The following is a 15,031-nucleotide window of genomic DNA, read 5'->3' as shown; positions in this document are numbered from 1 at the left end:
GCTTCTCTCTCTTCTAAGTATTCTTACATTTTATTACCTCCTTTATAACTTGGGTGTGAGTCAGAAAACTTATTTAGCAAAGGCTTTTATTTCCTTCATGCAGTGTAAAATTGTAAAGAAAAAAAAAGAAAAAAAAAAGAAAAGTAAAATCCCTCTGGATGAAAACATTAAAGCTTTGTTGCTTCTGTTCTCATTTACTAGATCATGTTACGCCTTCAGCAAATCACAATCTAAGCTTGAAAACATCAAATAAAACGTGAATCTTCTCATTTAGCTCATCATTAGTTGCTGAATATTTTTGCTGATGTGAACAAGATTTCTCCATGTGTTACTTAAAAGGAATCTGGTGTTATTTTGGACTACTGTGTCAGGGGGAAAGTCAGGCGTGCAGTAATGCAAGGTGGCAGCATGTCCCGATGTCATTCATTAGTCGTGCATCTCAAACAGCCAGACAGTAATTGTCAGCTGCACATGAGTAATTGAATTGGGCGGACGTGCTTAAACAATTGGCTCTAATTGCATTACTCTTTTGGACCATGACAACTATTGTCAGTCTGAAATTTGCCCCTTCAGCACTGCTAATTGCATATGTAAATCAACAATATTTGGCCCCTAACAAGAGGGGAGAGTTAATGTGATGAAGGAATTCGCCCACTGTGCTTGATCTACAGCAGGCCTGGCAGGCGTCCAGAGGTGGAGCCCGAAGCAGACAACAGGGATCCGGCCAAATTTGATTATTTCACCACTGCATCACTGTGTCAATCAAACGAGATGATTTAACTGACTCTGTTTTGGGGACTGTCCAAAAAATTATAACAGAGGGAGGGGGAGCAGAAAAAGGGTAGGATATTGTAATTTTTCTTTTGGTTAAAAGTCATCTGACTATTTCAAGTGAACCTTCCATTGATATACAATTACATAAAAAGATAGCAGATGATAACTACCCAGTCTCTGTATTCTTCTCCTCATAAACTAATAGTTAATAGGGTCAATATGTCAGTTTGAGGAAACACAGAGTACATGTGGATCTTTATAGTTACCAGTGACTCAATGTTATTTCTCCATTTTTCCCCAAATCAACAATCCCTTCCACCTTCATTTTATACTGCTTTGATGCAGAAAGCTTAGTTACAGTTAAGTTAAATATGTCATATAAACTAAGCCTAATGCAAGTTCAACATCACACTTTGTCAACTTGTTCCATCTGTGAATCGACATACTTCACTGAACCACGTCTTCCTGAGATCATGGTTAAATGAAATGTTAATAAAGTGTCTTGTGTTTCAAGTCAATTTAAACTTAAATGACCAAGACCACAATCTTTTCCTTATCTTAAGTGCTGTGAGTGCTTCAACATGACCATAAAAAGTTCAATGATGCTTTAGTTGATAACATTGGGAAAATGAATGAAACACATTGTTAGTAAACATTTTGCAGAAATTTTCAGTATCAACATTTTGGCAAATTTGTACTGAAGGTTGTGGTATGTTGCACAACAAGCTAGCGAATTCCTGTAAACAGAACTGCATTCCTGCTCATGTGCAGTGGCGTCTGCCTTACATGAAATATCCTCGGGGACTGAAAATGTAATTACCCTGTTATTAGTCTTTGGTGCTGTTTCTAAACAAACTAACAAGCTAAAAACTCTTCTTAGCGAAGGAACATGTCACCCAGAGCAAGGGTGTGGCTCACTGACATGTTTTTAATAGTTTTTGGACAACAATGGAGGTCTACGGCACAGAGGAATACAACATATCAGGCTTTCGATACACATACAATACTTGTAAGCAGGATGAGTTCATTGTTGGTTTGGCTCTGCACATGAAATTTGTTGACAATAAGAAAAGTATAGAAAATCTCCAGCCAAATCCTTTAACAATGCTATATTATTTTGACATATGCAGGGGAGGGACTGGTGGTTTTCTAACTCAATTGGGCCTTGCTTTTTTTTAAAAAAGGGGAAATATAAATTTCAGCCCCCTCCCGCCCCTAATAATTTTCTCACAGTCCCTTGAAAGCTCAGACTTCTCAGAGTAATGTGTCACACAGGGCGGTGGAGGGAGCGTCGAGGACGAGAGGGTGGAGGAGGAGGTCACGTTTCAGTTCCTGCAGCAGTGCCTCCTCCTTCTCAATCTTGCTGCAGAGTTCTCTTCATCCTCCTCCTTGGGGTGTGTTGAGCAGTCCTTCACAGAAAAAGACAGAGCACATCTGGAGCCGCAGCCATGGGGCCAAACACGGCGCCAGCCCAGCTCTGAGCCAACACCACAAACACACACACACACAAAAGCACACACATACACACACACACAAGATGCTGCTGAATGGTGGCATCGAGAGGATGTTTCTCACATTTTACTCATTATTTATGCATACAGGACCTCTGGAGTACAGGATGTATATTTTCAGTGATGCAAGGAACAGTTTTCTCTTGACTCCACAAAGGAGGAAAAGAGTCACTCTAAAAAAAATCCCTCCCACTGAAGTGCCCTTAAAAGCTTCTTAAATTAATCCTGAGAAATTAACATAAGCAGATACAATTCCTTTCTCATTGAGGCAGGGGAGACCTCATGCATGTTAATTGTTCACAGCTTTTATAATTCAGTCTGCCTGTTTCTGATTAAGACTCAGCCACGTGGTACGAGAGATGCTGAGAGAGGGATCTGCGGTACATTTTTTGGGGTTTGCGGGATCCAAAGCTATTGTCTTGATTGGCCAACTGAAACTTCTCTGTCATGCTCAGAGTTGTGATTATTGCTAATTTGACCAGCTGAATGAAAATAATACATGCCAAATACAGCTGGGTAATTATATCTGTGGAAAAGGAGGACAACAGAAAGTGCAGACTGGGATTGGTTGATTACTTCTTTTTTGGGAAATATTTTGATCTTACACCACCCTAAAACTGTACTTTCATGAGAATCCGTTGTTCGGGAAAGATCTGTCCAAATTTGTGTCACTCTGTGAGAGTAAAAATAAGGGTAGAAAATGTCTAGCATAATGGTTAACACATGCTTGCTGATGTGAAGTTCACATGAATACACTATCTCTCTTTAACATGAAGAAATCTAGGTAGAAAAAGGAAAAAGGGACCAAGAAGCAGTAAAACCAGCAAGTCAGAAAATTTCATTGATTTATCTCTTTTCTCGATTTTTCTTTGTGTGAATATGAACATTACAATGAGTTTTTAGCATTGCTAAAAATCAATCAGTCGGTCAGTCCACCACTTTCGCCCACATCAACAGTTATTTGATCGATTGCCATGAAAGTTTTTACACACATTCATGGTCCCCAGATGATGAATCCTAATCACTTTCTCACAAAGGTCAGTGTAACTCAGGTCAATGTTAAAAAAAAAAATCTTTTGCATATTAATGTGCTGGACTATCGCAACACACCACATAATAAGTAATGGAGGACACTCCACAATAATGTGAATACAACCCAAGTATTGTTTTTTTCAAGTTTCAAATTTTGGTGTCACTTCCTCAAGATCATTGTTAAAAGCTCACCTATTTGCATCAACATTTAAAAACACTACAAGAAGAAATCCACCATAGAAGAAGAGAAATACAAATTTCCCCATTGACAATAATCTCAATGAACCAGAAAGCAATGCTGTTACAGAAAAACTGCAACTATCGCTTCTTTTTCTCAACCTGAAAATGAATCTCATGAGTTTACAATTCTATTCATATATTGATTGGAATGAGGACAGGCAGTTTATAACATATCATATTTCATCTTCTCTGGGGTTGGTGAAAGGCATGTTGGGAAATGAAGGCAACATTTTGCTCTTAAGTTGGTGCTGGAATGCACTGAACATTATCATTTAACATAATAATCTTTCTTATTAAGATTAAGACCCTCGTTATTGTCATTTCTCAGCACTCACATACATTGAAATGAAATTTGTCCTCTGAATTTGACCCATCCTATACACTAGGAGTAGTAGGCAGCCTCAGTGCCAACAGGACCAACTCCAGTTCTTTCTGCCAGTACCAGTGGTCAGGGTACTGACAGGAATATTAACCCTAACATACACGTCTTTGATGGTGGGAGGAAAATGGAGCATCCGGCAGAAACCTATGCAAACACGGGGAGAACATGCAAACTACCACACAGAAAGGATCTTGGGTGGATGTGGTTCAAACCCGGGACCTCCATGCTGTGACGCAACAGTGCTAACCACTGAGCCACTGTGCCACCTGATGTTTAAAAGAAAAAAAAAAATGTATACATGAAAAATCCACTGCAAGCTTATTAAAACCTTTATTTTTTTAGTAATTTTCAGCTAGTAGATTCAAGCACACTGGCCCCTGTACTCCCTTGCTTTAAAGGCTTTATGGGCTCCTGGCAGGAGCCTGCAGCTGGAGCAGACCAGGGTGCAGGACCGGAGGAAGGGGGTGGTTGAAGATGAAGAATAAGGTCATCGGGCAGTGCTCTGCTGTATTGATGGGTCACTGGGGAACCTTCCATCAACAACAACGCCCGTCCGTCCTGTTGTGCCTCCACACTTGGTCAGTGTGTCGGGTTTCAAGCACATGGAGTAGATTAGCTGTATGTGGCGCTTAACCAGGGTGACGTTTGCCACATCCTGACTAAGCAGTGACTGGTGTGTTAGGAGGTCCCTCTTTGTTTTCTCTATAAACACAATGTACATTTAAGACTTGTTGCAGGATGGTGGTCCATTTACTGCAGCCAAAGCGACTGTTGTAAAGCAGTCTGAGGAATGTTGTTGGATTTTGGCCCCCATTGTAGTGGAGAGTTTAACTTCATTAGGAGTAGTTTCCTTTTTGATACAGCTAAACTATGCAATAGAGGGAAGTAAGCAGCTTAAATCAGCATTAATTGATTTTTGGCCACTTGGGAGCAGCTGAAAGTACAACAATGATTATCACCTTGTGAAACTGATATGGCAAATGTGTTAATAAGTTGCCTGTGTAGCCATTAGCTCTGTTTTAGTGTCCACCAGCTCCTGAGGGAAATATCCGACTCCATAGCAGCTAAATGCTTTACCATGTTCACCAGCTATTTGCTAACTTTGACTGTCTGCTGTTTGGTGCTGGAAGTTGGCGCACAATGGGTTCATCAGAGCTTTTTCACTGAAATCTGCTGCATACTTTAGCTTATGAGAGCAGTGTGAACCAAAACATTAAAGTTGGGGTCCAGAAAACCAAAACAGTGAGCTGAAAGATGCTAAAACGTTCTGTAGAGCTTAAGGGAAACTGCAGAAGTTTGAGAAGTATAATGCTCTGACAGTTTGTCACTACGTGCTACCCCTTTCATGTTACATATTTTATTAATTGTTACTGTAAAAATATTGATAAGTGCAGCTTTAAAGCCACCAATCATTATTTTCTAGATATTTATCCATGAAATTGTGTAATTTTATAGTCTCACACCGGCCTTTTTGTGTAAACACTGTTTTCATACAATAATTCAGTATCACTCTGAGGGACTCTTTCATGGCAAATTAATAAAGCAACCAAATATTATAAGCAACAATACATATGTGATGTGTGATAACAATTGATCCATACAAGTGGGAATACAGTATGTCTTTTTGCTTGGGCTCCACAGAGATCAAAGTGCAGGGTCAGCTACAGAGCAGCAGCCAAGGGCTGTGTGTGTTTTGCTCAAGGGCACTTCAGAAACCCTGTGAGACTTCATTGAACTTGTGTGTACATTGTGACTTCATGGTTGGCTTTCATTCTCCAGTTTGGACTGCACTCAACATTCTTGTTTTTTTAATATACTGCAGTGACTTCAACGTCCTTTTTGTCATTGTTAAAGCTGCTCGACATGATTCACGCATTCCATTCCTATAGACACAAACTTTTACAGCCAGGAGAAGAGTAAAACATTAAACCATGTTCAACAACAGCCACACAACACAGGGACTTTCAGCCTGCATCATGGGCCACCAAAGATACATAGCCGTTTATTGGGACCACGTCAGTGAACTTCTCCCTTTCAAGGAATGCCTGGCTGCAGTCCCAGAACCAGCTGAACAATGAAGCTGAAACTGCAAGGTGCTCTCCCACTCTTTATCGCACTGTTTTGAAATCAAATAGATTTAAAAAAAAAAAAAAAAAAGATTTCTTCGAAACTCCCATGAACGAAGGGGGTGGTGATGAAGCCGTGAGAGCTGCTGAGTGTGTGTCAAGAGACAACAGTGTAACGCTTGGTGTCCAATTTCAGGCTGCACTCACACTGCAGTTAAACACACTGAGCTCTTTGCCTGCTTGACTTAAAATCGCTGAGCTGTCCTACATACGTAAACAGCAGGAGTTACTTTTTACACATTTCAAGCTGGAAAACAAAAAGTTTCACACACTAACCTCTTAAATGCAATAGTTTTGGTTTTCTTTGCCAAGGTCTTGACATTTTCTGAGATTTCTGCCGTCGGAGAAACAGGGACATTGTCTCTGAAAAGACATGTTGAATTTTATAATGCCATTTTCAAATCTGTGAACAAACTAACATACATTCACTTCAGTTGTACAATATTGGGGTGGTGGCAGAAATGTCAGAAGCAGATACCTTAAAGAAATATTTTGGTAAAAACACTTTCATTCACAAGAATTAGATGAGAGGATTGATACCACTCTCACATCTGTGTATGAAATTACCGGCAGCTTAGTTTAGTTTAGTTTAGCACAAAAAAAACAAACAAAAAAACAGGAAAAACAGCCAGCCTGGCTCTGCCCAAAACTAATAAAATCCTACCAGCACCTCTAAAGCGCACTAATTAATAGGTTGAGTCTTGTTTGTTTAATCCACACAAAAACAGTGTAAAAACTACACGTTGTGGTTATGTGCTGTATGTGTCATTTTTCTCAACTGAGAGCAATGACTGTCTGGAGTCCCTGTGACAACAAAACTCCAGGAAGTTACTGCACCCAAAACACAAGATAATAACATGTTAATTAGTGAGCTATAGAGGTGCAGGAAGGCGGACTTTGATCAAAGCCAGCTGGTCTCTACTCTGCATTGCTAATCATTAAGAGTAAATGAGAAAACATATTTTTTTAGTGATTTAGGTGAACTCTTTATAACAGTCAAACATCAGATTTCCTTGAAAATATACTGAATTCAGTTTTCTCATCTTCACTACTCAATAAAGCTCTTTGGCTTTGTAATGGAAGTTGAAATCCACCTAAAGTTTCACCTGATAATTTACTGAAAAACACAATAAAACCTGATCTGCTCATATTTGCTGTAAAGAGGAAAATGCTTGATTGAATCCACATGACAAAACAAACTGAGAGGAAAAACCAGTGTGACAAAAGTGTTGCTATAGTGAAAGAGCCGTTTGCAGCCAGTTATGGATATATCTGTAATAATCAGCAGTGAAGATGGAAATTTGTAGCACCCAAATGATGAAAATTGTGTCTCTTTCATATTTTCTGTGTCAAAGATTCCTGTCTATATCCCCTCTCCTCCACGTCTCCACACTGCATACGTAATGACAGGCTAGACTCGGTAAAGCCAACTGAAAATAGATAATGATGTGTTATCTCAGTCACCGAGGCTGTACAGTATGTAACACTGCCAGTCCCCCGAAGAAAACGTCAGCGAGAATGTCTCATATTTCCATCATGTTCCTTTAGATGCAGCTATGCTCTGCTCTGGTAATATTAGCGCTGTCTTATCAAGTCTGTAACAGTGTCACACTGACAGGATGTACATATGAGGGAGGGCACAGCTAATACCGGCTGGCGTGGGCTCTTTGAAACATGCTTAGGAGTGACTCAGAGATGGTTATCTTGGGTCTGGGAAGTAAGCATGAGGATGAGGTCACTCAAATCTCAGAGTTTTTCTGCAATGGTGAATCTTGTGTAGCATTTGCTCATCAGAAATACCTGATGTTAGGGGTGTATTTGTTTTTTATAGAGAACGGTTCCCAGCATTTACAATAATATTAGTATAATTTATTTCTCCTTTCCTCTAAAATGCTGAATTGTTACTCCTTTGTTCCCCATAGTATTGTTTTCCTCCACGGGATATACGCGTGACTGGCGAGCTATGTGTTATCGGAAAAAATAACTGTACCTGCAACTTGTCTTTCCAGATACATGACATGTTGCTGTTTTAGTCCATTTGCCTCCATTGTACTGGGGTGGAGACAGATATCTCACAGAAACTGAAGATAGATACTGATAGAAAAGATGATGAACAAGTTTACTCACAAATCAATGTAGAACTGAAAAATGTCTCTATTGTGCTCCTGTGTGTTGAACTTTGACACATAACGTGGGTCAAAACATTACAGTGATTGTGGCAACTGCAGTTTAGTTGAGTTAGATGAACATCTCAAGAAAGAAACGTTATTAAATGAATCAATGATCACTCATTGATTCATTTGTATCATTTTTGGAGGATATATTTTACATGATGTACGTATTGACCAAAAAGAAATCTAAGACTAAATCAGATGTCTTTTATCAGTTCAGAGCAGAGGGAGAAATGTTTGAACAAAGGCGATTAATTCAATTTTAAAGGGTCAATACAACGGACATTTTATTACAGATCAACTTTTTTTCTGGCAATATTCAACAATAATAAAGCTGTTGCCCCAACAACAACTATTAGTTAAATTAGTTTATTAATTAAATGGTAACTTGAGAACAGAACAATATGCATCAGATATACAGATTTTAAATTCAACAGAGCAGCAGGGTCATAGGCTTTCCTGCCATAACAACAACCTTTCATATATAAAAGTATTTATTTATAAATGTATGATAAACTGGGGGGGAAATAGTTGAATAGCCAAAAACTAATTGAAGTTCAAAGGGGACATACAGTATATGCACATTGACAGGCCTATATAATATGAGGCTCTACTGGAAGATTTTTGCATGATTTACAATTTACAACTAAAAACTCTTTATCTTATACTGGCCCTTCATGCAGCCCCTCGGTTCAGCCTCTGTCTAGAACAGGCTGTTTTAGCTCCTGTCTCTTTAAGGTTACCTCACGATGAGCCCACTCTGTTCTGTTGGTCAGCTCTTCTGGATCCACAGGCTACGTCAACAAACCATGAAACAAACTATAATTGTAGGATTTCACAACTTCTTGCTCTTTACTCGAAATGTCAACTTCTCAAATACATCTGTATGTGTTCGAGCTGAAATCCGATCCGAAATTTTAGAGTAGAAAAGGCAAACAACACATGGAAAAACCTTAGCAACAACTTTAGCCACAAAGGCTACATAACGGAGGCTGTTTATGGGCGTGCAAGGCAAGGTAGAAAAAAAACGTTGCAAATGAAACGTTCAGAGCAGGTTGAAGCCCTGGCTTTTATGATAACCTCACGTTTTGGAGCTTTGACCATGTTCAACATAGATATCATCATAACAGTATATAAGTAACAGAAAATCACAAAAAGCACAATATGTCCTCTTTAAGTCTCAGCATCTGAAATAAACGTCCTTCTGTAGCTGTCTTTCATACAGATATAATCTGTGTTTAAATCTCTCGTGACAAACACAGATTGAAACAAAACATTCACAGTCCTGAGAGGAGGGAAAAAAGATATATTACATGTCTTCAAGCCACAAGGGAAAAGGATATCCTCTCCAACTCAAACAACGAATCTACTGTAAGTCTCTCTAAACAAGGTTATGGTGGAAGACAGTCGCCCTCACGCTCAGCGCCTCACTGTGCACTGATCAAACCAGTAAGTAATATGTCAAAAGGTGGTGAGAAATTAAGGCGATAACATTGTAATGGCCTTGAGTGCATATAAATCTCAGTCTGCTGAGCCTTTCAAGACAGCTGAGGATGAAGGAGCTGAGGTTGGAAGGTCATGAATTGTCTTTATGAGCATTGTGGTGGCAGATGAAATAAAGATAGATGATAGGTAGAGGAGGTGACTCACTCAGACGCACATACAAACACACTGAGCCATCTTTGCAGGACACGTGCACAAGTTGGTATAAACACCAAGTCACTCTGCAGGAAAATCGTGTCAGCCGGGCAAGAAGCAGCAATCAGGAAGAGAGCGAAAACATTTTAAAAATAGAGACTCGCACTGTAAGCTGCCACGTTTGAACAATAGAAACCGGGGAGGGAGGATGAAGAGTCGTAACCTAAGCTGTTGGTTTGGTCAGCTTGCAGATGGACGGAGTGCTCTGTTAATGCTCCTGTCCTCTGACTGGCAGGGAGCACCCTCACCTTTGACCCCAGCTGGATGCCTATTCTTGTAGGGGGGGGGGGGGGGGGGGGGGGGGCTGCTCCCTGCTGCTGCTTTGCTGCTGTTTTGACAACATAAGGAAAAAGTCTTTCATCAGGGGAAAGAGCCATATGTCTTCCAAATCCCCCGACAAAAAGAGAAATACCTCACATCTTCATCTGCTTTAGTCAGGACAGTATTGATCCTCTCAGAAGAGATTTACATCATGTGTCAGATGTGAATATGATTTACGTAATGGCAGTCCAGTGGCCGCTTAACCCCTGCAGATGAATACATTTCACAGGATTCGCATGGGCCCTGTGTCCTTGTAATCTGCAGGTGAAATATTGAACAACAGGGTTGGGATTGAGGAGATAATGCCTCAGCCTGAGTTATAATCCCCACCTGCAATTTTGAAATCCACTCGATTCCTGGTAATCCTGGTTGAAATGTGGAGCTGCAGATTCATGTAAGCACATAAAAACATTGCTATCTGCTCCACATTTCACCAGTGTAAGACAGTTTCTCTCCACATCATGCAGCCTTAACTGACATTTATTTATAGCTCCATTAATCCATTCTTAATTTGAATTTAAAAGTGAATTCTTGACCTCGGAAACAGCAGTTCACAAAGCAACGCAAGTAAATAGCTGTTCTGGAGCTTTTTAAACATATCACATGATCTTCATCAGAGGATAGTTTTCCCAGTTGACATGGATATAGATGCGCACTTTTCATCTGCTGATGTACAGTAGATCACATGATTTGAAAGACAGCTACTAAGTGGACCTTAAGGTTAGATTGTTTAGTCAACATTTGTTTTTTATATTAACAGCAGATCAAATGATTATGTGCAATGGGAAAGAAGTTGCTGGGAGTGGCAAACCCACCAGCACAGAAGCAGCTATGGAACATTTTCAGCCTCTTTTAGCTCATTGTTTTGTTTACTTTATTTGTATGGATTTTAATATAATATATTATATATTATATATAAGACAGCAAAATAAAAAGAATGAAGAAACAGAAAAGACCAAGTCATCAGGGGCAATACATAAGTTCAAAGGTAAGGGTGAGTTAATATGTCAAAGGTTACTTTCTCAATTTTCACAGAAAAAACAAATATGTCCTTATCAAACACAACCAAAAACTCTGGAAGTAAGTTTCCTCTTCATATCAGATATACATGTTAATCAATAGAGTCCTGCATTGATCACACCATAAGATAATTGTTTTGGTTTTAAGGCTTGCAAATGTACTGTATTATACAGTCTCATAGGCCTTGTGTCTATCATCAACAGGACACTGCTGTTGCTACCTGTCCAGCACTAAACGGCAAAGAAATTAGTGGCTAACTAGTGATGAACATTTAGCAGTCAGATGTTCAACTCAGGTTGGTTGAAACCAAAACACAGCTAAAAGGAGACTGATTATTAGACTTGTCAGGGGGACAGAAACACCAACATAAATTAATACTAATTTAGCTCTGTGTTTGCTGGATGTGATATCTGGACGTTCTGTCTCCAGGTTGTCCAACAAAATCAGTTAATACAGCTTTCAGAGTTTGAATTCCCCAAATTTCATGACGGCTAACTGATAACTAATCCAGTGATTCCCAGACGGACCATGGTCCCCCCCCAGAATGTGTACTTTGGTAATCTCTCTGTGAGTTTTATGAGGAGCTAGAGCTGCCTGCCTACCTCTGTGTGTGAAGCACCACTTCACATACACTCTGGCCAAGTACAGTGGCACTCGCTGAATAATATCACCGGTGGTGGACGACAGCAGCAGTGAAGTTTTCACACCAAAACCTGCTACCTTCATGTTTGCAGCTGTCAGCCTGCCTTGTTTTTCCTCAAAATGCTTTTTTGCTCTGCACTTATGTCATCATCTTCCAGCGTTGAATAATTGAAGCAGACACATTTTGTCATGTAAGGAGGGAGTTGCCTTTTTCTCCTCTGATACATTTAACTTGACTGTTAAAGCATCAGTGGGAGTCGTGGCCTCTTTATGAATTAAACATTGTGCCATCACAGACCAGAGGGAGTGTTACCTTGCTTTTCTGCAGCTGAAGAGGATCAGCTGGGCGTGTCTGTTTAAAAGTCTCAGAACTTTAAAGTTGGGGGTAGCACTTTAGTTGCATCATCTCACCAATTCTATTTATAGCCCACTGTCGTGCATCCTAAGGCTGATTTCAAACATTAGGTTTTATGAGCAGCCTCAGCACTTCTTCCCCTGATTAATGCACAGGATCAGCACTTTTATACCACATGCTAACTTTTGGCACACTTTTTTTCACTTTTTTTCTCGCTTTGTTCTCGTAGGGACTATACCAGACAGTGATGGTGGTGGTGGTGGTGGTGGTGGTGGTGGTGGTGCCACTGGTGGTCCTGCAGCCTTTCCTGATGGCCCGAAACCACATGTTCCCAATGATCGCAAGCTCAAATGTTCACTGGGGAGGAGAAGTAGACAAGACACGACTCGGCAGCCCAAACGGGGAGAGCTCTTTCAACACTGTGGTAATGTGTCAGTGTCACCAGATACAGGAGCTGACACTTAGATGGTGGGGGTGAGCGACAAGCCAGCAGCATCTCAGAACAAAAGTGTGTAAAAGAAAAGTTCAATACAAAGCAAAATAATAGTACAAACTAAATCTCATGACTCTCATATCTGGTCCAGTATTAATGCATGGTTCAAGTTAATCATCTATTTATTGGTTAATGATTCTCACATGCCTTACTGTTGTGATGTGTGCTTTTGTGTGTGTGCACTGATGAATCTTGAGCCCATATTTATGTCATTGTGCACCAAGCAGATAAGCAGGCCGTTGAAAGATTCAGTTTATCCAGAGGGTCATGAGGGAAGTCCTTTGGCCTATACAGGAAGCATGTAAACTGAGTCTCCAGTACAAACAGGAAGTGAGTGATGGATGGCAGATTTTGTTGAAGAGAGTTGTGGACAGACAGGAAAAGCTCGAGAGTTCCTCAATCACTCCAGCACATGGCCGAGTTGTTAGAAAGCTGTTAAGTTGCTGCAATGCAGGAAAAGGACTTCCTGTGGCTGACTCAGTGAGTCACAGGGTCACATCATGCAGTTTCTTTTTACTGATTAGACTTTTGGCTGCAATTGTGCTTTTTAATCATTATTTTTTATCAAGATATCAATAGAAGTAAGCCCTCTCTATTTGCTATATTCTGTGTTTATCAGCAGCCACAAAAGGCTTCTTCTTTGGCCTTTCTTGCCTTGGTATGAGGTAACCAAGATACTAAAAGTTAAACAATATAAAATGAATAAGTAGTTGAAGAAGTATGGACTTGTGTAAAGTACTCCTGTACTTCTACAGTAGTATTTGCAGTTCTTGGTGGTCTAGGAGTCATGACCCCCTGCACTGCAGCAGAGACAGGTGCTGCTGCATTTTAATGTCCTGCTGCATCTGCTGCAGACTGTCGTACTCAAATTCAAGAAAGGTCCTCATCGTGTGACTTAAAGTTTCGACACATTCTCGCCTCAGAGATTTCATGTGTCTTTCATTTGCTAAGGCTAAGGCTTATTTTCTTTATATTTTCTTATGACATAAATATCCTTTTTCTTAGAGGAAACACGATTTTGGAATATTGTCCCACAGTCTAGATTAATAGGACCACAAACTTTGCAAGCTTGTTACACAATATTTTCAGAAATACAAAACATAGAGGCAAAGCTGAAGTGCAAACTTACACAAAAAGCTTTTTAAAAATATTTTGGGGCATTTCCTCCTTCCTTAACTTGACAGAAGACAGTAGAAACCTGACAGAAAACAAATGGAGAGAGAGAGAAATGGGAGATGACATGCAGCAAAGATCCTCAGCTGATCCGTCGACATTTCAAATACACGGTTAGGATTCCTCAACAAAAAGCATTTTTTTAAAGAAATCTGAAATGTTTGATATTATCACAGCTTTTTCATCAGCATGTTAAGTATCTCAAAATTATGTCTCTCAATATCTCCATGACACTGAATACAAATAGTTTTACACTGCAAATCTAGAGAATATTTAACATTAACTAGCTTGCTTGTGTAATCCTCTGTGATGAATCTAAACTAAGTTGTCACAAATGAAATAAAACTTTTGCGAGTTTAATCAGTGACAGTGCCAGTTAAAATCAACTTCTCCCCTCTGCTTTCTTGTCCGTTTGTCCATCTTGTGCCTTTTTTTTTCATTACATTGAACACCAAATGATGTAATTTGTGTGCCAAACAGCTTCCTTTCAAATTCAAGGAGTTGATTGTTTGTTATTAATTCAGCATATGAAAAGACAGCAGGAGTCTGAATTGAAGGCTGATGCTGTCTTTTTACTGCCAGTTATAAAAATGCAGCGAGAGTTTCATGAGCTCTGTTCCACTGGATCAACAACTGAGTCAAACCTGGGTGATGAAACCCAACAAAAAGCCTGGAGGTGACTGCAGGCTCTTGATAACAGCAGCGCTTTCATCCTGTTTAATGTTAAATACATGCATTGTATTTCTTTATCCCCTGACATTTATTACATTCATGTATTTACCCGTTTGCACTGTTTTGAAGAGAGAGACACAGCCAGGGCTGACGCTGTTTCTCAAGCCTACAGGCAGACACCTGTTGTGAGCTTTTTGTGGTATCGCTGTCTATAAGCGTGAGCAGTGCTTCTCCATGACTGTGCTTCTTTACCCCTCAGCAAAAGAGTTCATACACCAGGTCAGATACATACCTCTTCTTTGCTTGTCTGTCGCTGGTGTCACGTTCCCTTTAAAGAGATATAGCGGACACAAAAGATGGACTTACTTTCTTGACACTTTTCTGCCACAGCTGCAGAGGTTCAGAAATAGCAGTCCTATTC

Source organism: Thunnus maccoyii, chromosome 6 (assembly GCF_910596095.1).
Source record: "Thunnus maccoyii chromosome 6, fThuMac1.1, whole genome shotgun sequence".
NCBI lineage: Eukaryota > Metazoa > Chordata > Actinopteri > Scombriformes > Scombridae > Thunnus > Thunnus maccoyii.
Note: the sequence above shows the minus strand (reverse complement) of the source record.